The sequence below is a fragment of the Lithobates pipiens genome, unplaced genomic scaffold (assembly GCF_037356315.1).
Source record: "Lithobates pipiens isolate NorthernLeopardFrog02 unplaced genomic scaffold, aLitPip1_a1.2 Scaffold_22, whole genome shotgun sequence".
Lineage (NCBI taxonomy): Eukaryota > Metazoa > Chordata > Amphibia > Anura > Ranidae > Lithobates > Lithobates pipiens.
In genome coordinates, this window is record NW_027507784.1 from 132,669,926 (window position 1) to 132,697,552 (window position 27,627).

Below are 27,627 nucleotides of genomic sequence, written 5' to 3' on the forward strand. Positions count from 1 at the left end.
TTTTTATAATGGGGTCCCAGTCCCAAAATGATACCAGGAGCATTGTCTTGTCTTCAACAGATGCTTAACACTGCAGGCTCTCTGCCTTCCCAGCCCTCAGTCAGATTAGGTAGCACCACTCAAATCAGAAGGCACTGGGCCCTTTGGATCCCTCCACTCTATGGGATTACCACCAAGGGGATGCTTAATTCTGGTTTCTTTCCATGGGGAGGGCCCTCAGAGATATTATACAGCCAGCCTTTCCTGTCAAAAAAAAACAGAATGAGGACGAATCACCCCTACTGGACACCGATGAGAATGTTTCATCTAATTTTAAGCACCAACTACTAGTCAATGCCATGATTGATCATGGATGGTAGTGGTAAGTGTAAATAAGTATAGCATTAAAGTTTTGTGTAGTCGTGCAATTTGTTTTTATATTCACATTGAGTATTGAATAAACCCAAGAGAATTCATCTGCATATAATCACAGGCTGAAGATTCTAGTATGTATTATATATCTCTTTTTTGCTAAATGCATTAAACTGATTAATAGTAAGATGCTTACATTTTAAATTATCCTCTATCAATTAGCTTTGCGGGAATAGTAAAAGCTCACAAAAATACAAGCTTTTGTGTGAATGTCTTTTCATGATGTCTAATTAAAAATAATGCATCCAAAGGTCATTTTCCCACTAGAAAGTCATTAATAGGAAGCTTTCATTAGCATGTACACACATCATACTCCAATTGACTTTGCAAATGAAGGCATATGTAATATTGACTGTACAGCGACATGAAATAGTCCACTTAAACAAACTGATCTATGTTTAGCAGCAAATAAAATAATTCTATTTTATGCTTCTGTTAATTTTGTGCCGTGTTTTTCTGCACTGCAATAAAATGCAACATGCTGCAATTTATCGCAGCACAGCTCTAAGCTACATTGCCATGTAAATGGGACACAGAGAAAACAGTTGTATTCTGAGTATCCTTACAGTGACAGGCGTCTTACAATGCAGTAAAATGTTTCAATTCCCCCTAAATTATACTTAAAATGTGTCTAAAATAAAATGGTATATATTGCAGGTTACTAGTCCTTAGATGTGGTGGAGGCATTAGGTTTCTTTTTTCAAGTTTCCTTTTCTTTATTTTCTTTATTTTTTTAGTAATTCTGTCAGTAACACACTTCCTGTCCTAGGGTGACAGCATCCACTCACTCACTGTACATCTATGGAGGAGCAGCATTGCCCTTTTAAGCTACTAGCTGCCATTTTGGACTGCGGGCTTACATGCTGATGTCTGCATGTTCAGCCTAGGACCATAGGCTAAAACTGAGGAGTAACTGGCCCTACATCATCAGTAGGTAGTGTGTACCCACATGTAATATGCAGGTGCTTGAACAGGAAAAAGATAGACTTTAAGGAATAAAAAGGTAAGTATAACATCCATTTGGATGAAAATTATTAAAATCCAAGCAAAAAGTTTATGGCTAGGGTTTAGCTCTGTTTTTCTGAGACTATCAATAAATGATAGATATGAAATACATGTGTTACCATTATCATAGCTGTAAGGCTACTTAAAGCCACCGAATTGTAGCCAGATGGGCAAACACGTCAAATAACTTTTTGCACTTGTAGTAACCCTACCAGGGTTTGAGTGACACTAGTCTACATTTAGTGGGCAGCTGGACTGTAGCCAGCCTAAACTCCGATTGTTATTGTTTTCCATGTTCATTGTGGTTTCCCTAAGCCTAGGGTGTTCTTTGCTTCTTTCTGCTGGTCTCCAGCAGAGGGTGCAAGAAAATGCAATCATACTGCATGGATTATTAATATTTCTTTCCCACCTGTAAATCTCTAGGAGGTTTATTGCCAGTAATCTGGGATGGAGAAGTAAATATTGTGGGAGCCCTTTTAGATGTTTTTTTTTCTTCCAGGTTTTGCTTTGAGAGCATGTAAGTCCAGGAATCCAGCCTTTGCCTCTGAGGCCTAGCTTGAAGAGCATGTGAGTCCAGGGACCCAGGCTTTATCTGGAGTGGAAGTAAACTGTCAGGAAGCATTTTGTCTCTCAAACCTGCTGCCTGGGAAGGCCTCATCAGCTTCAGAGTTTAAGTTCCTGGTAATGGGAATTGGGCCTATGTTAGGGCCCAGAAGAAAGGAAAGTGGCTAGAAAAGGGGAGCACCTTCAGAAAGACAAACATCAAAAAGTTGCTAGTCAGTATAAGGGCACACATTGAAGAATTGTTGCTTTCAGCTTAAAGGCCCTCCCCTTGGCCAATGAGAGGGGTTAAAATGATTTCCATGTGGGTGGAGGGAGATGCTGATTGGGTATTCTGCAAAGCCTATCTCGCTCTCTATTCTATCCTGGACATTGACCCAATAAAACCTGCAAGCAAGGATTGACAGCAGAGATGTCAGTCATTTGGTTTTCCCTGGTGGGTCATTTTGTTCTTTGGGGCAGCTGTGGACCAGATCACCATTAGCAAGGCTAGGGGGCCTGTTAAAGGTAACACATTGTTAAGGTGGTCAGCACTATATATGAAAATATAACCTTCAATCCAATCAGCTAAACATGTATACTTATGGTTGATAACAAAAAATATAAAATAATGTCAGAAGCAAACACCTGTAGCGAGTATTTTCAAAGAATATGAAATCAAAGTGAAGCTGATTAATAAAGTGAGTACAAACAGTACCAACAGTACATAAAATATGTCTTAATTGATTGATGCATTTATTTTGAGTCATCATAAATCCAAGTACTGCAAATATACGTAAAATGGAAAAAAGAGAAAAGAAAATTTTCTTCCACGTGCCCCATGTGCTACCAGGCATAGACAAAATGAGGTTCTACAGACTATGACTAGTAAAATGAAACAACTATCACCAAACTGTGAGAATAATCTAAATACATATGAATATTAATGGTCTCCAGCCAGCAATGCATCACTTTAGTATTTGCTGTGCAGTTCTTAATCTTTTGCACTAATGAATCCCCATAGCTTCTAGCTGTTCTTCCACTAATAAAATCTGTCAAATCTGTCCAGTTTACTCATCTACTCTACATGTGTAGAAATTTAATAAAGACTAGAATATTTGGATTTAAAAATAATCATCAAGCAAATTTCATTGTGTGTGCCTACATGTTTTTTTTATATTTTACATTTATCCCATCTCATAGTTATATTATATGGCTTGCTCCATCCTCACCCTCTGACATGTTATATGGGCCCCTGCCTTTCTATCCTCATTAGTGCTGAACGCAAATTAGATTCCCCCACCCCCCAACCTTTTTCATCACCACTCTCTTCAGGGGTAGCCCTTGATTAGATAGGGGCTGTAGCTTAGATAAAAAAGTACTGCAACCAAAGTGGTGGAAGTAAAAGAAGCAGTTAATAGCTTCAGAAAATGGAGGCAGGTAGCTCCGTAAATTGTACATATTTTTGCATCATTGTGCCACATCCATCATGGCCATTTTATGTAGAATGGAGAAAAAAATGCCAGTGCTTCAACATAAACCAACAACTGCATGTACCCATCATTGACATTTTGTTGTGGACATCAACAGGGAAACATGGTAGTGACAGATGGTATCTGTGACTGACTGCCTGGCAACCCGCCTGGGTGCCTCCACCAAGTTACAGCTTCCTCCACTCTGGAACCAGGAACCAGGTATTATTGCTAAGAATTGCACCCAAGAACTACCGTAGACAATACAAGCTTAGGTGCAAACAAGAACCCTTCACACAAAATGTATGCCACTCAAAATCAGATAAGAGCTTAATCACATTATCCTTAACAATGCAAACATTAAACAGTAATATCATCAGTACATCTAATGAACAGCTAGCAGCTAGTGGTGATCTAATCAAACAGCAATCCAATCAACAGCTAACTAATTACCCAGTGAGCTAATTAACTGCTAGGTCCCTAGACAATCCTTGATTAGTCAGGGGGTGCCCACCCCAGGCATTTCGGCAACAGATCCCATTAATCAGCTTTCTTTTCACTGAGTTTCAAGTTGGCAGAGACCATAATGGCTTTCTTGACTGTTAACTGTGGTAATAACATAACATCTTGCATTATATAACAGGACATATTTCTGAATGCTTTTAGCTCCCTCAAATGCCAAGGTCCATAGCCAGTAGGCAAGAGGCTACCCTGCAGTCTACTCCAAAAGTCCCTGGTCCGGTTGGGTCTGTCACAGTATCCACAACATGATGGAAATTTACTCAATGCTCAGTCTGCTGCCAGCATTTTGTCCAATCCATACACTGCATTAATAACTGCATATAAGCTTCATTATTTTGCATGCTACTGTATGCCTCAAACACAAACATAAGAAGAAGGTGCAAAGACAAAGCCATTGTACTCACAAAGGGAAATAGGCACAGGTGTTACAATAAGCAAAACATCACCAGATACATATCCATCGGATAGGGTGAAGCTAACAAGTGTCAGGGGCATGGCCCTCAATCAGATCCTACTAAGTTGTATGTCACTGAATACTGATTAATTCTGTCATCTATGTACTTCATTCTTCTCCACTCTGTACAATCTGCTGTACATTATATATTCCATACCACTCTGCTCTGTACATATGCTCCACACCTTTCCACTCTGTACAATGTGCCTGAATGGTATATACTTCAAGCCACTCCAATCACACTGTCATTTACAATAATAAACCCCATATAGCTCTGTACACTCTGTTGTATGTTAAATATTCCATATTGTTACACTCTGTAGACTGTATTTTGCATTAATATGTATCATACTATAACTATCCGTATACTGTGTGGTGCAATATATATTGCATACCTCTCTGCTCTTTATACTTAGTTGTATGTTATGTACTCCATTACCAGTCCATTCTGTATACTGAGTACATACATTTAGATACCCATTAACTCTACACTTTTTACACTGTCATATACACTATATTGTCAAAATTATTGGGACACCTGCCTTTACAAGCACATGAACATTAATGGCATCCAAGTCTTAGTCCGTAGGGTTCGATATAGAGTTGGCCCACTTTTTGTAGCTATAACAGCTTCAACTCTTCCGGGAAGGCTTTCCACAAGGTTTAGGAGTGTGTCTATGGGACTATTTGACCATTTTTCCAGAAACACATTTGTGAGGTCAGGCGCTGATATTGGAGAGAAGGCTTGGCTCGCAGTCTCCGTTCTAATTCATCCCAATTAGAATAAATTTCATCCCAATTAGTTCTGTCTGGTTGAGGTCAGGACTCTGTGCAGGCCAGTCATGTTCCTCCACCCCAAACTCGCTCATCTGTGTCTTTATGGACCTTGCTTTGTGCACTGGTGCACAGTCATGTTGGAACAGGAAGGGGCCATCCCCAAACTGTTCCCACAAAGTTTGGATCATGAAATTGTCCAAACTGTCATGGTATGCTGATGCCTTAGGAGTTATCTTCACTGGAACTTAGGGGCCAAGCCCAACCCCAACCCTTGAAAAACAACCCCACACCATAATTCCCCCTTCACCAAATGATTTGGACCAGTGCACAAAGCAAGATCCATAAAGACATGGATGAGCAAGTTTGGGGTGGAGGAACTTGACTGGCCTGCACCTCAACCCGATAGAACACCTTTGGGATGAATACGAGCGGAGACTGAGCCAGTTCTTGTCCAACATCAGTGTCTGACCTCACAAATGCGCTTCTGGAAGAATGGTCAAACATTCCCATAAACACACTCCTAAACCTTGTGGACAGCCTTCCCAGAAGAGTTGAAGGCGTTATAGCTTCAAAGGAAGGACCAACTCAATATTGAACCCTACAGACTAAGACTGGGATGCCCTTAAATTTCTAAAGTTAACTTAAAGTTACCACTCCATTTTTCATTCAAGTCTATGTGAAATACTGGCACATAATTTTAAGTAAGGCATTTTTTTTTTCCTAAGAAAAAAACAATGTTATCCTTGTTATGCACAGGCATTGTGAGAATTTTCAAGAAATGTCATTGCACCTGCATCATACTTGCTGCTATTAGGATGGGAGGTGCAGCCATGCAAATCAGTTATTTAATATTAGATTGTATCTAGATTAGATTGCATCTGTACTATACACCAATGGTTCTGGATTTACAGTTATCTATTTGTGTGTACAGAGCTATTTATTCCGAACTGCATACAGCTGTTTCAGACTTGTTGGCCCACATTAGAGCAGTATATGGAAACCATGGCTTCCCAATTTTGTAAGGCTTGCAGACCAATATATTCATACACTGTGATCGAAATTTAAAGAATATATATTTATAGAACTATATATAGAAATAAGTTGTTTCAGGGAGACAAAGTAGGTAAGTGATGAGATTTCTTGCTGCTTACAGCTCAGGGAAAAAAATTCCATCCGACTGTGATTGAACGGTAAAGAGCTAAGACATTCCATCAATGTTCATATACATTGCCTATATACTTGTCTTCATGTTGATTTGTGTAACTGGCACTTAAACAACTCAGACCCCCGCTCTCACCCATTAAGCTGCAGAAGGAATGCAAATAAAATCTCTGACACAAGGTCATTCTGTTCAGATATTCATCTGTCCTGACTTGAGAAACCAGCTTTCATTATGCAGATTTAATTTAGAATTTAGACTCTCTCCAGCAAAGAGCTAAATAACATTCAGCGGATCTGACTTAAAATGTGGCGCGCTAAGCGTCGAAGACTCAGCTTGTTATTTCCAGACAGTGATTGCACGTTCATGTAGAGAATTTAATATGAATTTACATAAACACCCTGAGGAAGTATTTATGGCATAAGGTACATTGGGATTCTGTGTCACAGACAGTCTAGTTTACAAATGAGCCTTTTCAGGCATCTTTTTACTGCAGTTCTGATATAAGCATCACACAACAATATTTTTAAATAAGTTGGTAGCATTTAAAAAGCCTTGCTGAATCCACTGATTAATTCTGCAGACAATGTTTGTCAACTTGCTCTTTTAAAGATGTAAATAAGTACAAGAATAATAAAAAGGAAATAGAAGATTACAAAATAAGTATACGCAGTATGCCTTCTGTATAATCACATTCATCATTAAAACTGTGATATGCAGATTTAAGGATGATTACCATTTGTTCGGCAAAAATATTTATTAATGCAATATATCTTTTAAAGATGAACTCCGGGGAAAAGAAAAACTTTACCCATGCAGTGCAAATTTCATCCTCTTAACTGCAAATATGAATTGCTTGCCTTTCTTAGGGGATGATGAATAAGGGGATCTGGGTTGTGGGTGAACCCTAAGCAATCTCACCTACAAGGCAGGATTACTGGTCCTGACCAGTCAAGCAGCAAAGAGAAGGGGCTTTAGGGGCCTGGTTGCACTGGAAGGAGGAAGCCTATAGGAGCAAGCAATAAGGTGAGTATATTGTTGTATTCATAATTCCCTAGGCAAAATGAGCAGTTAACCCATGCAGTATGGAGGAGGACCCACTGCAAAAAGCTGAACTACAGGCAAATATGAAAAACGAAAATGAAAGCAGCTTTGTATTCATTCGTTTTATTACATACAAAATAAATTTTTTGGGTGCAAGCAGTGTAGGTACCTGAATTTGACTTGGTATCAGTTTAGTCTTTTGTAGTCTTTGTAGTCTTTTGTACAACAAAGCTTAGACTGAGAGAGAGAAACAGCACAATAATCTAAGCAATTGCAATTCAATGCAAGGAGTAAGCAAGCTCAAAGTAGTAGAGCAGAGTGAAAGAGAAATGAGCCCATCAGTAAACTACATCTTCTTTCACTGTCCAGTGACAGGCTGGGAAAGGGACAGGATCTGCAAAGGTACATAACTGTAGAAGATAAAGGTCTTTAAAGCTCAAATCTATGAAATAGGTTATTGCTTTCTGAAAACCAAATCACATAGTGTCTAACAAATCCTTTACCATGATTAATGTCCTGTCTAAAAACTCCAAAGCAGAAAAGGTAAAAATTATCTTGACAGGTTTTGAAAAATCCTAATTAAAGGTATCTGCAATATATCTGCTTTATATTCACCTCTCTGGCACCCCATGTCTCCTACCATCCCTCTGTTCCATCACTGCAGCCTCTGTAAGGCTCTTTGGTTTTCAACGCTTTCAGGAATATTGGTGTAATGGAAATTTGTAAGTTCTTTATATAATTGTATTATATTTTATATGTATTGCACAATGCCCTCACTGTGCACATGGCACTAATAATGTTTTCGGTACATGTTTTGCATTCTTTAGAGTCCTGATTAGAATTAGCCTGCCTATGTAATGCCATTTGTTACCATAAACGTACAATTGTAATATTAATGTGATACCTACGTAATCATGTGTACAAAAAACATTAAATGCGTCATAATAAAGAAGAACAGTTATTTTGAAAGATGCTGAGCGTATCTTTTGTGTCTGTTCCTTACTGCAGTAGTTATTATTAATTTGGAACCATTAATCAATACGAGGATAGGAGTTTACTATCTATAAAATATCTATCTCATTGGATACCCCACCATGTGCCTTGGTTCAATTTCTGTGACCCCCTCCATCACTATAGGACTCAGCAGCAATGTACCGTTCCAAAGATGGCTTGCATTGGGGTACATGTCCATACTGTCAAAAACAACTTTAATTCCACTAAATTAACTTCAACACTAGGCATTACCATTTTCCGTTTAAGTTATTACACTCTTGTGCAGTTATAGTAGTAGCACCTGTAGACAGGTCTAAGGGTTTTCATTTTCTTAAGCTTTTTGGGTTTTATGAAGTATAATTTGAGAAAAGGTTGACTTGGATTGTAGACTTTTAGTGTATCAACTGAAGATGACCTAAAGTCAACGTTACAGCAGGGAGTAAAGAGCACATTTCACTTAGATTAATACAGTATCTCACAAAAGTGATTATTATGTAGGGATGACCCATACAAACCCCCCGTTCGGTTCGCACCAGAACATGCGAACAGGCAAAAAATTTGTGTGAACACTGTTAAAGTCTATGGGACACGAACATGAATAATCAAAAGTGCTAATTTTAAAGGTTTATATGCATGGTATTGTCATAAAAAGTGTTTGGGGACCTGGGTCCTGCCCCAAGGGACATGTATCAATGCAAAAAAAAGTTTTAAAAACTGCAGTTTTTTCGGGAGTAGTGATTTTAATAATGCCTAAAGTGAAACAATAAAAGTGTAATATTCCTTTAAATTTTGTACCTGAGGGGTGTCTATAGTATGCCTGTAAAGGGGTACATGTTTCCCGTGTTTAGAACAGTCTGACAACAAAATTAAATTTCTAAAGGAAAAAAAGTAATTTAAAGCTACTTGTGGCTACAATGAATTGTCGGTCCGCAATACACATAAAAGTTCATTGATAAAAACAGCATGGGGCTTTTCCCACAGGGGAATCCCGAACCAAAATGAAAAAAAAAATGTGTGGGGGTCCCCCTAAATTCCATACCAGGCCCTTCAGGTCTGGTATGGATATTAAACGGAACCCCATGCCAAAATAAAAAAAAATGGTGTGTGGCCCTTCAGGTCTGGTATGGATTTTAAGGGGAACCCCACACCAAATTTATTTAAAAAAATGGCCTGGGGGTCCCCCCAAAAATCCATATGGGACGAAAGAACGCCCCCCCTCCTGAACTGTACCAGGCCACATGCCCTCAACATTGGGAGGGTGCTTTGAGGTAGCCCCTCAAAGCACCTTGTCCCCATGTTGATGGGGAGAAGGGCCTCATCCTCACAACCCTTGCCTGGTGGTTGTGGGGGTCTGCGGGCGGGGGGCTTATTGGAATCTGGAAGCCCCCTTTAGCAACCTCAGATCCCGGCTGTCCCCATGTGTGAATTGGTAATGGGGTACAAATATACCCCTACCATTTCACAAAAAGAGTGACAAAAAGGTTAAGAGACAAGAGACGGTTTTTGACAAGTCCTTTATTAAATTCTTCTTCTTTCATCTTCTTTCATGTTCCTTCATCTTCTTTCTTCTGGTCTACCTTCCATGTTCTTCTTGCTCCTCCAACTTCTTCATCTTCTTCTTCCTCTGCTCTTCTCGTCCCGCATCTTGCTCTGGCTTCTTCTCCGCGCCATGCGCACGATCCGCCTCTGCTGGAATCTTCAGCCATATGACGCTTTGATTCTTCTGACACTTCTTAAATAACGGAGGGCGGGGCCACCCTGTGACACATGGGGACTTCCATATGGCTTTCCCCATGTTGTCAGAGGGGGCGGGTCACCCGTTTAACGGCCTGCCAGGTTGCGTACTCGGATAAGGGCCTGGTATGGATTTTTGGGGGGACTCCACTCCATTTTTTTTTTTAAATTTGGGTTTGGGGTTCCCCTGTGCTGTTTTTATCAGTGAACCTTTATGTGTATTGCGGACCGACAATTCATTGTAACCACGAGTAGTGTTAAATGACTTTTTTTCTTTAAGGCCGCGTACACACGCGGGGACTGTTCGCCCAACTTTGTCCGTCAAACAGTTTCGGCAAACAGTCCACTCAAAATTAGCATGGACGGACATGGCCACACACGACGAACGAACAGTTTGCTGAAACCGTGCGCGATGACGTGAACGGCACGTACGACGGGACGAAAAATACGACGTCCTATACACTGCATTATAACTTTCGGCGTGTTAAGCCTTTCTGAGCATGCGCGGAACTTAGTTTGTCGAACAAGCCTACACACGGGCGGACTGTTCGCTCAAACAAGGTTTCAGCGGACAGTTTTACGGAATTTCCGAAAAACCTTGTTCGTCAAACTGTCCGCTGAAACTGTCCGCTGAAAGCCCACACACGAGCGGACTGTCCGCCCAAACACTGTTCAGCGGACAAAGTTGGGCGAACAGTCCGCCCGTGTGTACGCGGCCTTAGAAATTTCATTTTTCTGTCAGACTGTTCAAAACACGGGATTTCTCCCATAGACTTTTAAAGGGTGTTCCGCGGCTTTCGAATTTGCAGCGAACACCCAAAATTGTTCGCTGTTCGGCAAACTGGCGAACAGCCAATGTTGGAGCCGAACATGAGTTCGACTCAAACATAAAGCTCATAACTGTTATAATGAAAAGAAAATTATTTCTTTTCATGTGACAACAAGAAATTACACAATGTAACGTAGGAAGTGTACAGCTTGTATAACCGTGTAAATTTGCTGTCCCCTCGAAATAGCGCAACACACAGTCATTAATGTCTAAACCGCTGGCAACAAAAGTGAGTACACCCCTAAGGGGTGTTCAGTAACCGGAACGGATAGTCAGCTAAGCCAAAAGTCAGGGATCTAAGTAGTGGAACAGCAAGCAGGATCTGGAGCCAGAAGGGATGTCAGCAAAGCCAGTCTTTAAACAGGAACACAGGAGATGTTTCTTGTGATGTTGACCAAGGCGAAGGCAGAGACCCTCTGGACTGGACGGCTTAAGTGGGCAGGACTGACAAGCAGGATATCAACAACAGCTGAGTAACTGTAGAGAGAGATGGGAGCTGGCAATTAGCCGACAGCTGAGCAGCCAGTCAGAGAAGGAAGGGCTGGGCCCAGCCCCTACAATCATGCAGCCCCAGACCAGAACACTCCCACCACCATGCTTGACTGTAGGCAAAACACAATTGTCTTTGTACTCCTCACCTGGTTACCACCACACATGATTGACGCCATCTGAACCAAATAAGTTTATCTTTGTCTCATCAGACCACAGGACTTGGTTCCACTAATCCATCTCCTTAGTCTGCTTGTCTTCAGCAAACTGTTTGCAGGCTTTCATGTGCATCATCTTTAGAAGAGGCTTCCTTCTGGGATGACAACGATGCAGGCCATTTTGATACAGTGTGCAGCATATGGACTGAGCACTGACCCCCCCACCCCTTCAATCTCTGCAGCAATGCTGGCAGCACTCATACATTTATTTTCCAAAGACAACCTCTGGATATGATGCTGAAGCACGTGCACTCAACTTCTTTGGTCGACCATGGCGAGGCCTGTTCTGAGTGGAACCTTTCCTGTTAAACTTCTGTATGGTCTTGGCCACCATGCTGCAGCTCAGTTTCAGGGTCTTGGCAATCTTCTTATAGCCTAAGCCATCTTTATGTAGAGCAACAATTCTTTTTTTCAGATCCTCAGAGAGTTCTTTTCCATGAGGTGCCATGTTGAGCTTCCAGTGACCAGTATGAGAGTGAGAGTGAAACACCAAATTTAAAACACCTGCTCCCCATTCACACTTGAGACCTTGTAACACTAACAAGTCACGTGACACCGAAGAGGGAAAATGGCTCATTGGACCCAATTTGGACATTTTCCCTTAGGGGTGTACTCAGTTTTGTTGCCAGTGGTTTAGACATTAATGGCTGTGTGTTGAGCTATTTTGAGGGGACACAAAATTTACACTGTTATACAAGCTGTTCACTCACTACTTTACATTGTAGAAAAGTCTAATTTCTTCAGTGTTGTCACATGAAAAGATATAATAAAATATTTCCAAAAATGTGAAAGGTGTATTCACTTTTGTGGGATAATGTATATAATTCCATGCTGTGGTTTCAAAAAAAGTTCGCACTTTTCGTGCGGCCGGGGGTTATTATTTTACCCCTGTTTATGGGTTTATCTTATTAATCCACATTTTTACTTTTTTCATTTTTTGCTCCTATTTAGATACTCACGTGCATGCTACTGACGAGTGGCGCATCAGCCACGAAACGCGTAGAGCTATTTGTTGCCGTGCGCCTACCCAATGTTATACTTGTTTAGTTATTACTTTATTCTTACCTCATTTGGCTCAGTGAGGCCATAGGTCCCGCAGATATTAATGTGCAATATTGATTTTACCCAAGCCTGTCCATGTTGAACTATGGAATTTTACAATGATCATATTTTTTTAGATACCATTGTTATCAAATTGCTGAATGTCTACTATCATGTTTATTTATTTACCATGAATATCAGTGGTTATGTCTTTGGATGCCCCTGTTGTCATCTTTGCTATTTTTTGTTACCATGTTATATATCTTATTTGATAATAACAATGTATTATATTGCTATGTGAATAAAATTCCTTTGTTCAACTGATATTATGTTTTGCTATCATGTGCCTCATATAAAGTCCCACCTTCCTTGTTCCCCCCTCCCCATTGACTTTAAAAGGGATGGAAATACATGACCTTACCAGCTCATGGTTTCATATAAAGTCCCGTAGGGATGGAAATACGTGACCTTACCAGGTCTTGGCTTCCTTAAAGTCCCTAAAATTATCCTTCTTTTCATTTGATCTAATTTCTTCAGTGTTGTCACATGAAAAGATATAATAAAATATTTCCAAAAATGTGAAAGGTGTATTCACTTTTGTGGGATAATGTATATAATTCCATGCTGTGGTTTCAAAACATATCCATGGTCACTGCATGTTGTCTTAAAGCGGAGGTCCACCCTAAAATGGACCTTCCGCTCATCTGAATCCTCCCCCCTCCGGCGCCACAATTGGCACCTTTCAGGGGGGAGGGGGGTGCAGTTACCTGGATAATCCAGGTAACTGCACCCACTTCCGGGATAGCTCTCTGCGGAAAGGGGCGTAGATTACGCCCCTTTCCGCAAGTGCCCGCCCCTTTCCGCAAGTGCCCCGCTGCCTGCTGGGAAAACACACAGATCCCAGAGGCAGCGGGGACCGTCCTTATTGCGCAGCGCGGCTCGCGCATGCGCAGTAGGGAACCAGGAAATGAAGCCGAAAGGCTCCATTTCCTGATTCCCATACCCAAGATGGCGGCGGCAGCACCCGAGAAACGATCTACAGATCGGCTTCGGGTGCCGACATCGCGGGCGCGCTGGACAGGTAAGTGTCACTATTTTAAAAGTCAGCAGCTGCAGTATTTGTAGCTGCTGGCTTTTAAAAAAAAAAAAAACGCGGAGTCCCGGCGGACTCCCGCTTTAAATAAAATCTGTCTGCCCAAGCAAGCATTAGGAGGCCCATTCACCCATGCAGTAAACATTGACTTTTTCCTCAGAAGAAGTTCCCAACTGTTTCCACCTCTTGCTTGAGCATTTTAACAATTTTCTTCTTGTCTGTTCAGAAAAGCATGGGTAATAACGTCCCCCAATTTACTTGTGGTTTCACAGTTTCAGTTCTTCCATGGAAACATTTCATTCAGCTTGATCAGAAACAAGCCATGGGACCTCCAGCAACCTATTTCTCTGAAATGCCTCTTCCCTCCTTTCATGTGCTCCTATAACCTGAAACATTTGTGTTACACTTATTACACATACCTACATGATAAACCAGATGAGCTACAGGAATTCCAATCACTTCATAGAGGTAGTAATAATTTATGTACTTAGGGACTTGGAGCTTTTGTTTGACAGTAAAGTTCTTACAGCTGTAATAGAAATACACTGGAGAAAACATATATGGAAAAAGAGATGCTTACATTTGACATAGCTGGAAACCAAAAAGCAGACCAGTAAATTTGATCAAACATGCTTCAGAACACCCTGGAGATTTGGGTATGTTCTATAATTAATAGGAGACTAGTCTAAAATATTAAACAAGTGCAATTTTTTACAAAAGGAGTGGGAAACTTAGAAAGGCAATAAATGACATGTTGAGCTAATTTGGTGGATCAAAACAATCTACATTGACTCTGCAAAAAGGGAAACCAAAGCAAATTTACTAAATTATTCATTAGTATTATAAAATATTAGAAATTAAATATTTTTTGAATGCTCTATTATTAAAGTGATAATAATTAAAGGCAGATGAACCGTAGTAAAAGAGGGGGGGGGGGGATTCTTCTGCATAGTGCAAAAAATCCCAATGTTATGTACAAAAACTTAGAATGTATTATTCTGGTCACAGGGGTTGCAATAAACATTATTTGGCTTGCTACACTTTCCAATGTTGTCGTTTGATTGAAATTGGACTCCTGTCAAAAGGTTTTTTTCTGTTTTTGAATTGGAGAGAAGTGTTCAAATTTGTATTTTGCATCGCCAATATAGTTTTGCTTTGCATTGGTTTGCAGCTATGTCCATGTGACCTCATTAGAGAGAATTCTTCCCTAAATGAGAGGAAATCACCACTGTGTGATTAACTCTCCACTCCTGTTCTGCTGACAACTGTGAGCCCTTGTACACACGGTCTGAGATTCCAATGGAATGTGTCCTATTGGACCATTTTGTCGGATATTCCGACTGTGTGTGGTCTCCATCGGAGAGTTTCCATCGGAATATCCGACGGACCGACTTTTCCAACTTGGCGGTAAAACTTTCCGACAAAATGCTCCAATCAGACATACTCCGATCATGTGTAGCCTACTCCCACAAACAAAGTGCCACGCATGCTCAGATCAAATTCCCAGACCAAAGCTATTGGCGACTAGCCTGAACATAGTCCTGTCGTAAAGAAATAACGTCATCACGTTATGTACAATCGGATTTTCTGACAACTTTGTCCGACCGCGTGTATGCAACAGTTTCAGACAAAATCCGTCAGACAAAATCCAACGGATTTGGTTGTCAGAATGTCCGACCGTGTGTACAAAGGCTAACATTTTACATTTCCCACCACTCTCTACTAAGTGACCATCAGGAATAGAACACATGGATGCGTGACCACACATCAAGGTAAAGGGCCAATCACAGTGGCTCTTTACCACGTAATTATCTGTCAACCAATGACAGCTGATCACAGGATGTAAACCCAAGCCAGTTATTTATTTTTTTCCCTCACCCTGACACTGGGAGGAGAGAAGAAAGCCGATAATTGATTTATGTTTAAAGGACATTGGCACTGATAATTAGGGCACTGATTATCAGTGCAGCCCCACCAGTGCTGCCAATTTGTGCCCACCAGTGCTGCCAATCAGTGCCCACCAGTGCTGCCAATCAGTGCCCACCAGTGCTACCAATCAATGCCACCTATCAGTGTCCTATCAGTGCTGCCTATCTGTGCCCATCAGTGCTTCCTATCAGTACAGCCTCATCAGTGCCCATGAGTTCCACCTATCAGTGCCCATCAGTCCCCATCAGTGCAGCCTCATCAGCACATATCAGTGAAGGAGAAAAATTACCTGTTTGCCAAATGTTATAACAAACTATGGACATTTTTTTTTTCTTCAAAATTTTCATTTTTTTTTTGTTTATTTAGCAAAAAAAACAAAACAAAAAAAACCAGTGGTGATTAAATACCACCAAAAGAAAGCTTTATTTAGTGTGAAAAAAACTTCATATGGGTACAGTGTTGCATGACAATGCAATTGTCATTCAAAATGACAGCACTAAAAGCTGAAAATTGGCCTGGGCAGGAAGGGGGTAAAAGTGTCCAGTAGCCAAGTGGTTAATAAAGTCAATGTTTTCACCTTTTTAAAATATTTCTTTGCACCTCAGTGCTGCTTATTTATTACAGTCTTTGTCAGCCCATCCTCTCTAGGATCAGCTGGGCATCTTTGCTCATGAACTGCTTCCCGATGATGGATAATACAAAGAATATTGGCATGGTTATTTGCATGTGACAGAATTACAAACCTCTTAGCAGGAAGTGCTTAAACAAAAACTGTTAAGGTAGATCACCTATTATTGGTTTTTATGAAAGTTGCAGATTTCAAAAGCTTGAAAGTTTTGAGCTCACATTGATGATTGCTGTTTATATTGGCCTTTTTTTTAGTGATTTGGTTTACAAATACTTAAAAGGATGCACATTCGTTTGTCTAAAGTTCATCATAGCCCTATTCTGCACCATTTCAAAATACCTGTTTCCTATGCAGAGTATGAATTTATGCTTAAGACTAATTAAACAATGGAATTGGGCTTTCTGAGTAGTCCAGCAAGAACTAAGTTCCTTTTTAGCAGAATAGCTAAAACCAGAATAACTTTAAACCTTTTAGATGGTGAAAATGTGCTTTCAAGGACAAAATCAAAGAGTATATTACACGTTGGCAAAATTCAAGTGGCAAAAAACTAGAGAGTTTTGTAAACAGATAAACGAAGACCTTAGTCAAGGACATGTGATTTCCAGTCTAGAATGGGAAAACACAGATCTCTCAGCCCTGACACTTGCACCTCAAAAAGCCATGAAATGTTGACATTAACAGCAAAAGCTTCCAGCTACAAAGTAATTTATAACCTACAAAATATAGCATCTGTTACATTTATGAACAGTTAATGTGTTTTGAGGTCAATAAGGTGTTAACAACACATTTCTTGAAAACAAAGTAGAAGCCAGATTTACAGCCAGCTATGGAGCGCCCATGGTGACTTTCCCAATTATGAGAAAAAAGGCACAATGGTGGGAAATATTTATTTCTTTAGTCATTTATGGCTTAAAAAGGATGTGCCAGTACACTGATTTATGAAAACTTTTGCTTAATCAATAGTATTAATTCAGTAAGATGACTTAATCTTCCACTAATGGATGTTTCTGCAGATACTGTAAGCTGGCCACACACTAGCATATTCTGCTACCAGGTGTGAGTTCACAGAGACAAAATCCATCTTTTTTTTTTTTTCTCTGTTTATTCGTACAAAATCCATCTTTAAATAGGCTACCAAGGTAGGTGGTAAAGTTAAATGAGACGTGGACTCTCAGACCCCTGGGCCAAGTGTTTATTTTATTTCTAAAATCAGAAGGGCCTGTCTGTTTTAGACAAGAGGTGTTATCTCACTGTACTCTACAGATTCAACTGTGTTCTGTGTTTGCAGTGTAATAAACTTTTTAGTTTTAATCATGAGAGATTGCTAAAGCAAAATCTAATTCTAATTACATTCTGCCCTGGGTCATCTTTTTGTCTTTTATTGGCTAGTTGACTATACATCTATGCAGTGGAACACGTCTGTAAATCTACGGTAAAAGGAGTATAGCTACAATATTCCTTATGTAAATGTAAATATATTTTCTTATTGTTTCATCTTTCGAGCCTGATTCACAAAATTATTACAGTATATAATGTATACGCAAAACCAAATTATTTTTTTCGTTTAAGATAAAGAAGGAAAGTGCTATAACCTGTGTCAGCTTTATATTCCCTTGAAAAAGAAGAGAACATCTATAATTTTGAATTGTCACTGGAACAGGAACAGAGGAAAAATTGTTTTGGTGACAGCTATCGAAGAGGGGATTTCCTTAGGCTGGGTTCACGCTATTACGAATAAATGCGGGTTTCCCCCATCCAATCCGTATGGCAGGAGATTGTGGCTGGCTCTCTATGAAGCAGGTTCACACATCCCTGCAGCAGCTCCGGTGCGAGTTGCACAGGAGCCCTGTGCGTCTTTTGATCCGTTTTTAGGTCTGAATTCAGCCAATATTTTGGGCTGAAATCAGACCTGAAATGGGGAATGGGGATGCACCGGACTGCTCTGAGCCAGAACATGCTGCAGTGTGAACCCAGCCTCATTTTAAACAGATTTCCTTATACTCCATACAATGTCTAGAGGCCATTAAGCGAGCTCCTCCATGGGACAGCAAAATTAACAGCATTTAAACATTACCCAGTGTTTTCAAAAGTAAAAGTAAATGTTGGGTTTAAATATGCCAAAATATAACTTTAGTGTAAAGAAACTACAAGAGGTTTGTGAAAACATAAGAGCAATGGAAGATTGGGAATGGGATAGTTCACATATAAAAATGAAGGGTTGTGTAATATACATCAACAAACAGTATTCATCCTGAAAAAATATCATCTCATTGTCTAGCGAAATCTTTGTTGATGTATATTACACAATCCTTCATTTTTATATATGAATCATTTACATTTTAAAATGTAGTTGAAAAATATATGGAATGTTTAAACTTATGAGACCTATGCTAAATTATATTTTCCTGGGGAGCATATTTAAAGTCCCTACCCTTGTCTACTTGCTTCAAACAAATCTAGAATTAGTGATCGATGTATGCAGAGGGGCCTTATGTATGTCTTTCACATATATTAGCAAATTGTGAGATAGTAAAATATATTTTTTTTAGCTGGTAAACATGCTGGGAAAAATGCAGCTTTTTGCTGTGTGCAAAGCCCTCCCACTTTACTTTAAAAACTAGTTATACATTTGGGCAATTTCCATTTTTGTTACGGCAGTGATAGATCTTTCTGTCCTTAAATATATTCCCACATGCCCTCCACAATCTTCTCTCTGAATGGACTAACATATAAAAGCAGTGCATGCATGGCAAAATATTTGTTACCTTTTACACAAAATATTAAATGATCAGCACCTGTTCACACAACAATATTGGAAAACCTCTATGTTCATTAGGCATACCTAAGTATGAGTCGATTCCCTGCCTGTGCAGTGCCACAGATGGTACTGCTTGTATTATTATGATAATACCCAGACAAGGGCACATTTGTCCAAAGCTCTGGATTAAAATACATTTGTAGTTAAACATATAAAGGCTGAAACTGTTGGCATTTCTTTTTCCAAAAATGCTTACTGGAGGCGGGCATGCTGAATCTTTGACTTATTTACTTTGGATCCACTAATAAGGACAAGATATACCAATGAGGAATTCTGATTTTCCGCTACCTTTAGTTCTACATCAGTCACTGAGAAAGTCTTGCAGCCATTGGAACAGAAAGCTAGATGGGAAATTCACAATGGAAATCTAACATTTCTCTTAGCACAGACTTACTTTACTATACTTTAAAGCTACACTCTAGATTGCAACCCTTAGGCTATGTACACATGTGCTCTGAAAATCATCCCAGCAGGTTACATTTGTTGCTATTCCAGAGTTCCCTAATGAAAACGGCATGAGGATAATTCACAAACAACAATGCTGTACCATATACCAAACAAAAGAAAGTGGCGGCCTTGTGCAAAACACATAAACAGCATGACAAACAATACCAACAATTCTGAACACAGAGAAAACATAATGACTGAAAGAGATATTGATGACCTCAAATTTCTCATTCAGCTCTCATGCAGTGGGTTTGTCAGGCTAACAAAGGCAAGCAACAAATTTTGTGTGTTTTGTGCACAGAAGGGACATAATGATAAGGAACAATTGAATTGTTGCCTTTTTTATGGTATATACTATATTGTATAGACAACAGCATTTAAACCCTTCAGATCGTGTCACTTGTCTCTTTTTTAGAGCTGTAATTTGATTACATAATTAATATTTTTAAACAGTGATGAACAAATCAATTCACATGAGAAACAATGCTACTCAGATTTCCAAAGTAATAGATCCAAAATAGGACCAAAGAAGAAAGAGAGGGGCTTCCGATCTTACTCTTGCTAATCTACATATTTTATTATTAGGAGATTATGAGATAAGAATACCACTCACTGTACTATCATTTGGAAGTATTATACTACTTCGTAAGAAAATATAATATTTACTCATTTAATCAATGACATCAGAATGTTTGGGAATGTTCATTATTTACTGTACCCCTTGTGGCTAAACAGAAGAGGAACCGTCACTGGAACCCATCTACTTGCTGAACTAGGAAAGGATCGGAATTATGCCAGTGCAGCACTTTTTAGTTGTTATTCAACAGAGTATAATTTATACATTTTTGTCTGTCACTCCTTTTTAATTTCACTCCTAGTTATCTTATTTAGTTACAGGGTACACTGTGTGCTAGTCTGATGGACCCAATACAATGCAAGGGCAGCTATTGGCTACTGGCTATTGCACTTCCTTTTTTAGCCCCGTTTATGTCATCACGTTCAAAACAAACGGACTTAGTCCGGTCGTGTGTGGCCAAGTCCATTCATTCAGAAAGTCAGTGCTTCGCCGCAAGTCCTTTTGGGATGACCGTCGGACCTAGTCCATCGAAAAGTCCTGTCGTGTGTATGCGGCATTAGACCATTTTTCGAGTCAGGACAATTACAGCTGGCTCTTCTGGATGTTAGACTATCTCACTCTGACCTCTTTCCCTGTGCAGAGCCTTTGCAGTTGCTGACTACATCTGCATGGCTGTGGGGTGTTTGGCTCCCATGCCCTATCTCACTGGGATCATCACCTCCTGGCATTTATATGGGCAATAACGCCACCCATTTCATCACTACAGAAAGGCTTTGTTCTAAAAGGGAACCTAATTACACAATTCCCTATTACCACGCTATTTTGGGACAGAGCCACCTAGTGGCAGACTAGCTAACTGCACCTGCTTACATGCAGAGAAATGGGCTTCCCGCAACTTGGAAGAAACCTCTACTTGGATTTCAAATAATTGGGATGGCGGCTATGATCATTCAAAGACTGGACTAGTCCTTGTATCCATTCCAGTACCTGTGTCGGTTGAGTTTTGCTATAACAAACTTAGTCTTAGATGCCTGATCTGCATGGACATTGACTCCTTGTACATAAATAACACATTTGTCATTGTCTCTCAGGTAGAAAAGTGTATTACAATATAACTAAAGGAGAACATGACAAAGAGATTTACAACAAAGATGAATCTATTAAGTGGGTTAGTTTTATTAGGTAAAAGCCTTTGTGAATGCTGGCATCATGGCACAAGGTGGATTTCACAGCTTTTTGTGACACCTCTGTCCTGGATTTTGCTAGGCAACCCTTTGACCTTCTATTGGCTGTATGTTTGGGGTTGTACTGCTGCAGAATAAATTTGGGGCTAATCACATGCCTCCTTCATAATATAGCATCTGCCAGTATGTATTTTCCAGCATTGAGGACCCCACTGATGGGGCAATGTTGAGGACCGAAGACACAGTGGTCAGCCAAGGAAACTTACTGCAGCAGATGAAAGACACATCACGCTTCTCTCCCTTTGACACTGGAAATGTCCAGCAGTGCCATTAGCACAGAACTGGTCAAAGCCAGTAGGACCTAGGTACACCCATCTACTGTGGATAAGTCTGGTCAGAAATGGTCTTCATGGAAGCCATTTCTCCAATGTAGAAACAAGACTAAGTGACTTAACTATGCACAGAAACATAGGAGCTGAGGTGCAAAAGATGTCAGTAGGAGCTCTGGACTGATGAGTCAAAATTTGAAATATTTGACTATATAAGGAGGCAGGTAGTTCGCCAAAGGGCTGAAGATGAGTGTCTGCAGGCAACAATGAAGCATGGTGGAGGTGCCTTGCAAGTTTGGGGCTGTATTTCTGCTAATGTGAGTTGGAGATTCAGTCAGGGTCAAAGGTGTCCTCAATGCTGAGAAGTACAGGTGGATACTTAGTCATCATGCCATACCATCAGGGAGGTGGGTGATTGGCCCAAATGTATTTTGTATCAGAATAATGACTCCAAACAAACAGCCAATGCCATTAGAAATTATCTTCATCATAAAGAAGAACAAGGAGCCCTGGAAGTGATGGTTTTGCCCCTACAGGGCCCTTATCTCAAAATCATTGAGTCTGTTTGGCATTACATGAAGAGACAGAAGGATTTGATGCAGCTTATATCCACAGAAGATCTGTGGTTAGTTCGCCAAGATGTTTGGGACAACCTACCTACCACGTTCCTTCAAAAACTGTGTTCACAAGCACTATGTGTACCTAGAATAATTCATGCTGGTGGTTTGAAATCAATCAGTGGTCATATCAAATATTGATTTAATTAGAATTTCTCTTCTGCTCGTTTACTTTCCATTTTGTTAATTGATAAAAAATAAACAATTAACACTTCTATTTCTGAGAGCATTCTTAATTTACAGAATTTCTTCACACCTGCCTAAAACTTTTTCACAGTACTGTATATAATTGCTAAACCACTATCACTACTAAATTTGATTTGGCATGGCAGCTTCTGTATTGATTCTTCTATACACTGAATTTGTGGTTTAAACTGCTGAAACCAGTACCCCACTGGAAAATGCTATTGTTAATTATTTGGGATTTTCTATATTGTTGAGGTTAAAGTGGAACTTCAGTAATTTTTTCAACTTTCCATATATTAAATCTTCTGCCCTTGTTGTTTTAACTTTGGATAGTACATTTTTTTAATGCCATTAAATACCTTCTACAGCCCACTTCCGGTTTCTTGTCTGATAAAAAGCCTAGGGTTATGACATCATACACAGCTCTCTCTCTCACTCGCGTGAGAGTTTTCCAGGAAGGGGGGGGGGGATCAGTCATAAGAGGGCCAATGAGAGCTTCAGAGCTGGAGGTGCGCATCTGTGTAAATCCAGGAAGTGAACAGACAGCAGCTTCAGCTGCCCACAGTTAAAATGGTTGCAGCCAGACTTAGTGGAGTGAGATTTCTGCAGCATATTTGGCAAGTACAGAATTACAGTATATATAAATTAATATGCAAAGTGGTTGGAGGGAAGCTTCAGAATGGGAAAGATGTTTTTATTAGAAATTATGTGAGCAGACTACAGTTCCTCTTTAACTGAAAAAAAAAAAATATATATATACATTTCATATAATGTGATGGTGATAACAACTGACCTACTAATATTTCACAATCTTCTTTTCTTTCATAGGACTGGAAATAGCTCTGAAATAAAACAGGCCTAAGGTAAGTGCCCATTCATTACAACTGAGCTAAGTCTTTTACAGTCAGTGGGAGATGACCTCAGTTCACATTGAATCTAACCAATATCTGCCTACAGCTCATCACAAAGCTTTCCTATGGAAATCATCATAATAAAGCATTGATTCATGGCTTTAATAGTGAAAGGCAAGTTTCAGTTTAGAGACAGAGAATGCCTAACACTCCCTGACACATCTGTGTGTCGCAGTCACCACAAGTTGAAATGGCGTGTCTCAGGAGAGTGCACGTCCTCTCATAACTTCCAAGGAGTACCATGGCCTACGGCTTTCTCTGTGTACAGAAAATAATCGGGGCACGATCTCACATGACTCAAAATCTTTGCAAGTTCACTGCAAAGACTGAGCAAAACAGAGCCCATGTATCACCTTATACACAGCAAAATGGATATCATATTATGTTTGTTGCCAGCACACAAGAAATAGGGGTTTATGCATTACAGGGTAAAGTGGCCACTGAACATGTGGTCATGGGGGTAACCACAGGCTCATTCGCTTCTGTCTAAAATATCTTCTTTGCTATTAATTTTAAAGGCCAACTCCAAACTTTCTTTATTATTATTATAATTTATTTTTTGCGTGACTGAGGAAGAGATAATCTATCATGTTTTTATTGCTTGTCTTTGTCCCTATTAGTTAGATTTCCTATCACTTCCTGTCATGGTCCCCAAGGAATTCAGAGGTATATTATGGTAATGATCTCCAATCAGGACTGTGATACCATCAAAAATATTTTTCCCCAGTAGAGTAGGGAACATCTGGAACCTCTGTGAGATTTTATTTTTGTTTTTCTATGCACTGTCCCCTGCTCAACCCCATGGGCAATGTGCTATATTGTATGACCTGCAACACCTCTGCATCAATCTTGGCTAATGATGTCAAAATACATTTCCTTCATTTGCTTTTATACAGCTGGATATGTGCTCCCTTTATTGACCTTACCTAACTAACCTAACTTTTTAATTTAAAGTTTAACTCCACTTTTGTTGAGAAGAAAACATTCCCCTCTGGCTGATCTATGTACATTGCAAGGATTTTAACAAACATTATTGCAGATTCCCACCTTTTGTTATTCTGAAGAAATCCCTGTGTGTTTGTCTGTGTCCATGCGGAAAATGAATCAAATTGGAGTGGTTTCATAATCACAATCAATCAGCTGCAGCAGCTGCAGGGCTCTAATGAGGAAAATTGCATGGTCTGCATCCCTTTAGACATGATTTCCTATTGGGAGTATCTCACCAAAAATGACATTTTTGTTACATGGCATGCCTGGAATCTGACTTGGGATCTTAGTGTAGACTTCTGTGAAAATCAGTAAGCCAATTACACAAGCAGGAAATTATGTTTCTGGGGGGCTTTCTGTACACATATTATAGAAATGTTCTGTACACAAATTACAGAGCTGCAGATTGAAAAGGAAAGGTCATTTTTAATAACATTCAGGCTGGGTTCACACCGCAGCACGGAGCAGCTCACAGCAGGGGTCCAGTGCATCCCCATTCACAGTTTCAGGTCCGATTTCAGCCCACATTTTTGGCTGAATTCTGACCTGAAATGGACCAAAAGATGAACAGGAGTCCCATGTAATGCACACCGGAGCCGCTGCGGAGATGCTTAAACCGACTCCATAGAGAGCCAGTCACAATCTCCTGCTATGCGAATTTGATTAAGGGAAACCCACATCCAATTGGCAATAGTGTGAACCCAGCCTCAATTACAATATTACTTGAGTCGCTATATTTATATATATATTGTTATTTTTTTTATTTGCATTTTTTTCCCCCCAGGAAAGTGGAGTTACCCTTTAATAATTGTAAAAAAATCCTTCTATCTAATGTTATAATAAAAATATATATATATATATATATATATATATATATATATATATATATATATATATATATATATATATATATATATATATATATATATATATATATATATATATATATATAAAAATAAAAATATAATAAAAAATAAAAAACATTTCTTTGCTCTTTTTGCTAGTTAAAAAAAAACAAGACATCATTTAGGAAACATTTATCTATACCTTACTTCCTAGCCAGCTGAACAGTAAGTGTATTTTACTGCTGAACACTATAGAGCATCAATGCATGGGATCATAAGAGTTTAGTCATGCACTGGTTGGTTAATTAATTTGATTATTCATAAGAAGCACTGACTGGAAAAATTTGTATAGCATAGAAATGTGGACTGGGGACAGGAAAATACAATTTTAATTGTAATTTTGATCACAACCCCCCCCTCCCTAAATGAACAAATATGTCTGTGGCATGAGCAAAAGTTGTTACTTATAATTATGACCATTCAAATAAAATAACAGAAATGAACACTAAATTATTGACACATTTGATTTCAGCACTACTATATTACAATGCACAGAGGTTGGTTTTTGGTATAGGGCAGGGGTCTCCATGCTTTCTAAATAAAGGGCCAGTTTACTGTCCTTTAGATTTAATGGGGGGGGGGGGGTCAGACTGTGGCCAGTGGAAAAAGAAAATGTCCTAACATCTGTGGGAGTAAACAAGGCTTGGTGGTCAGTGAATGTTAAAAAAATAGCTCTTGTGGTGAGTAGGAGGAATACTGCTCTATTGGTTGGAGGAAAAGTGCCCGTTCATTTACATCAATGGGAGGAATTAGGTCCCATTGTTGGTGCCAATGGAAGGAATAGTTCCTCACTGTTGGTGTGAGTGGGAGGAATGCTACTTTATCATCACTATCAATGGAAGGAATCGTGTCTCATTGTTGTTGTCAATAGGAGCAATTGTGCCTCATATTAGTGGGTACAATAGTGCCCCAAGGGCCAGATAAAAGAAAGGGCCACATTCAGCCCACGGGACACAGTTTGGAGATCACTGGTATAGAGGATCCTGGAGCAGGAGAAGTGAGCATATAAACAAGGGGTTATTGCATGTTTACATATGGTAGGGTTAGTGCGAGATTAGGGTTACAGGGAGGGTTAGTGTGGGGTAAAGTGTTAGCGTTACAGATGGAATTGGTGTGAGGGATATTTTAGAGTTTTAGGAAGGGTAAGAGTTAGGTTTAGTTTTAGGGTTACAAGGAAGGTTGGTTTTAGTTGTAGGGTTACAGGGAAGGTTGTTTTGAATGTTTCGAGTATAGAGGGAGTTAGTGTGAGGGACAGCCACAGGGTTAGGGTTACTAGGGGGGCTAATAATGGTTACAGGAAGGATTAGTGTAAGGCATAGTGTTAGGGTTATAGTCAGGGCCCCCCCGCCCCTGAAATTTATGTTGGGGATTGGGGGACTGTTTTCAGTTCATTATTATGCAATCTGACTTTGCATGATGGATTTATTGTCCATACCTTTATATTCATATTGTTGCTATTTTTCACTACATGTCCATGTATTATCTATTGAGGTCAGCTACTGCTTTGCATGCAGTTCATGCCTGTCATCCATGTGTGCCCAGCACGGCAAAGGGTTTCCTTATTGGAGACCGTTCTGGGAATGCAGTGTTTGCTTTACCATCTGCAAGCCTTGTGTTCCCATTGTATCCATGATGACTCTGTCATCATATGATTCGCTGTCGTGCCAGTGGGACGTCAATGCGCCAGGTCCCTCCGTGGCATGTGCGTGTGGCGTCATCACAGATGCATTGTGTTATTTATGCAGCGCATGCACGTGGCATCTATGTCTCAGGGGGCCTGTTCCTGGCAATCCGGGAGGAGACAGTCCACAAAGCTATTTGGGTAACCTCATGACTCTATGCCTTTGGCTTTTAACTTCCAAGTACCTTGCATGTCTGATTTCAGACATACAATATGTATTTACACTTTATATATCTTCTTTACCTTTTTTTTGGGGTGCCCTTTGTCTTGGCAATGACAACTTCAAACAGCCATTTTCTAACTGCATTGGTCCATGGTCTCCTATGTCATCTACGTCCCTATCCACCCTTCTGCATGTAAGTGACGTGACCACTTTACATAGGTATGTTTAATTACCATTCATGAGTTTGGTGATGGAGGGGGAATTTTCTCCTTTTTTCTGAATTTACATTTATTATGCCCGTTGTCTTTCCTTCCAGATTTTCCACCTGCTGATCTTCAGTACACATGGTATATTGTTGTATTATCTGGGTTTCCAGACCTCAGAAAACTTTTTGGTGTGACTGGGGATATTTATCCCCTCAAAACTCCCAGCCCCTTTGGTTCCTCATATCAATTTGTAAATTGAAGCAACAGCTCAGTGGATG

The 27,627-nt window shown here is 39.8% G+C and overlaps 1 protein-coding gene across 4 annotated transcripts in view; it reads right to left on the reverse strand.

Moving 5' to 3' along the window:
* VWC2L (von Willebrand factor C domain containing 2 like) overlaps positions 1-27,627 on the reverse strand; it is a 310,703-nt gene that overhangs the window by 94,089 nt on the left and 188,987 nt on the right. The window lies entirely within an intron of this gene.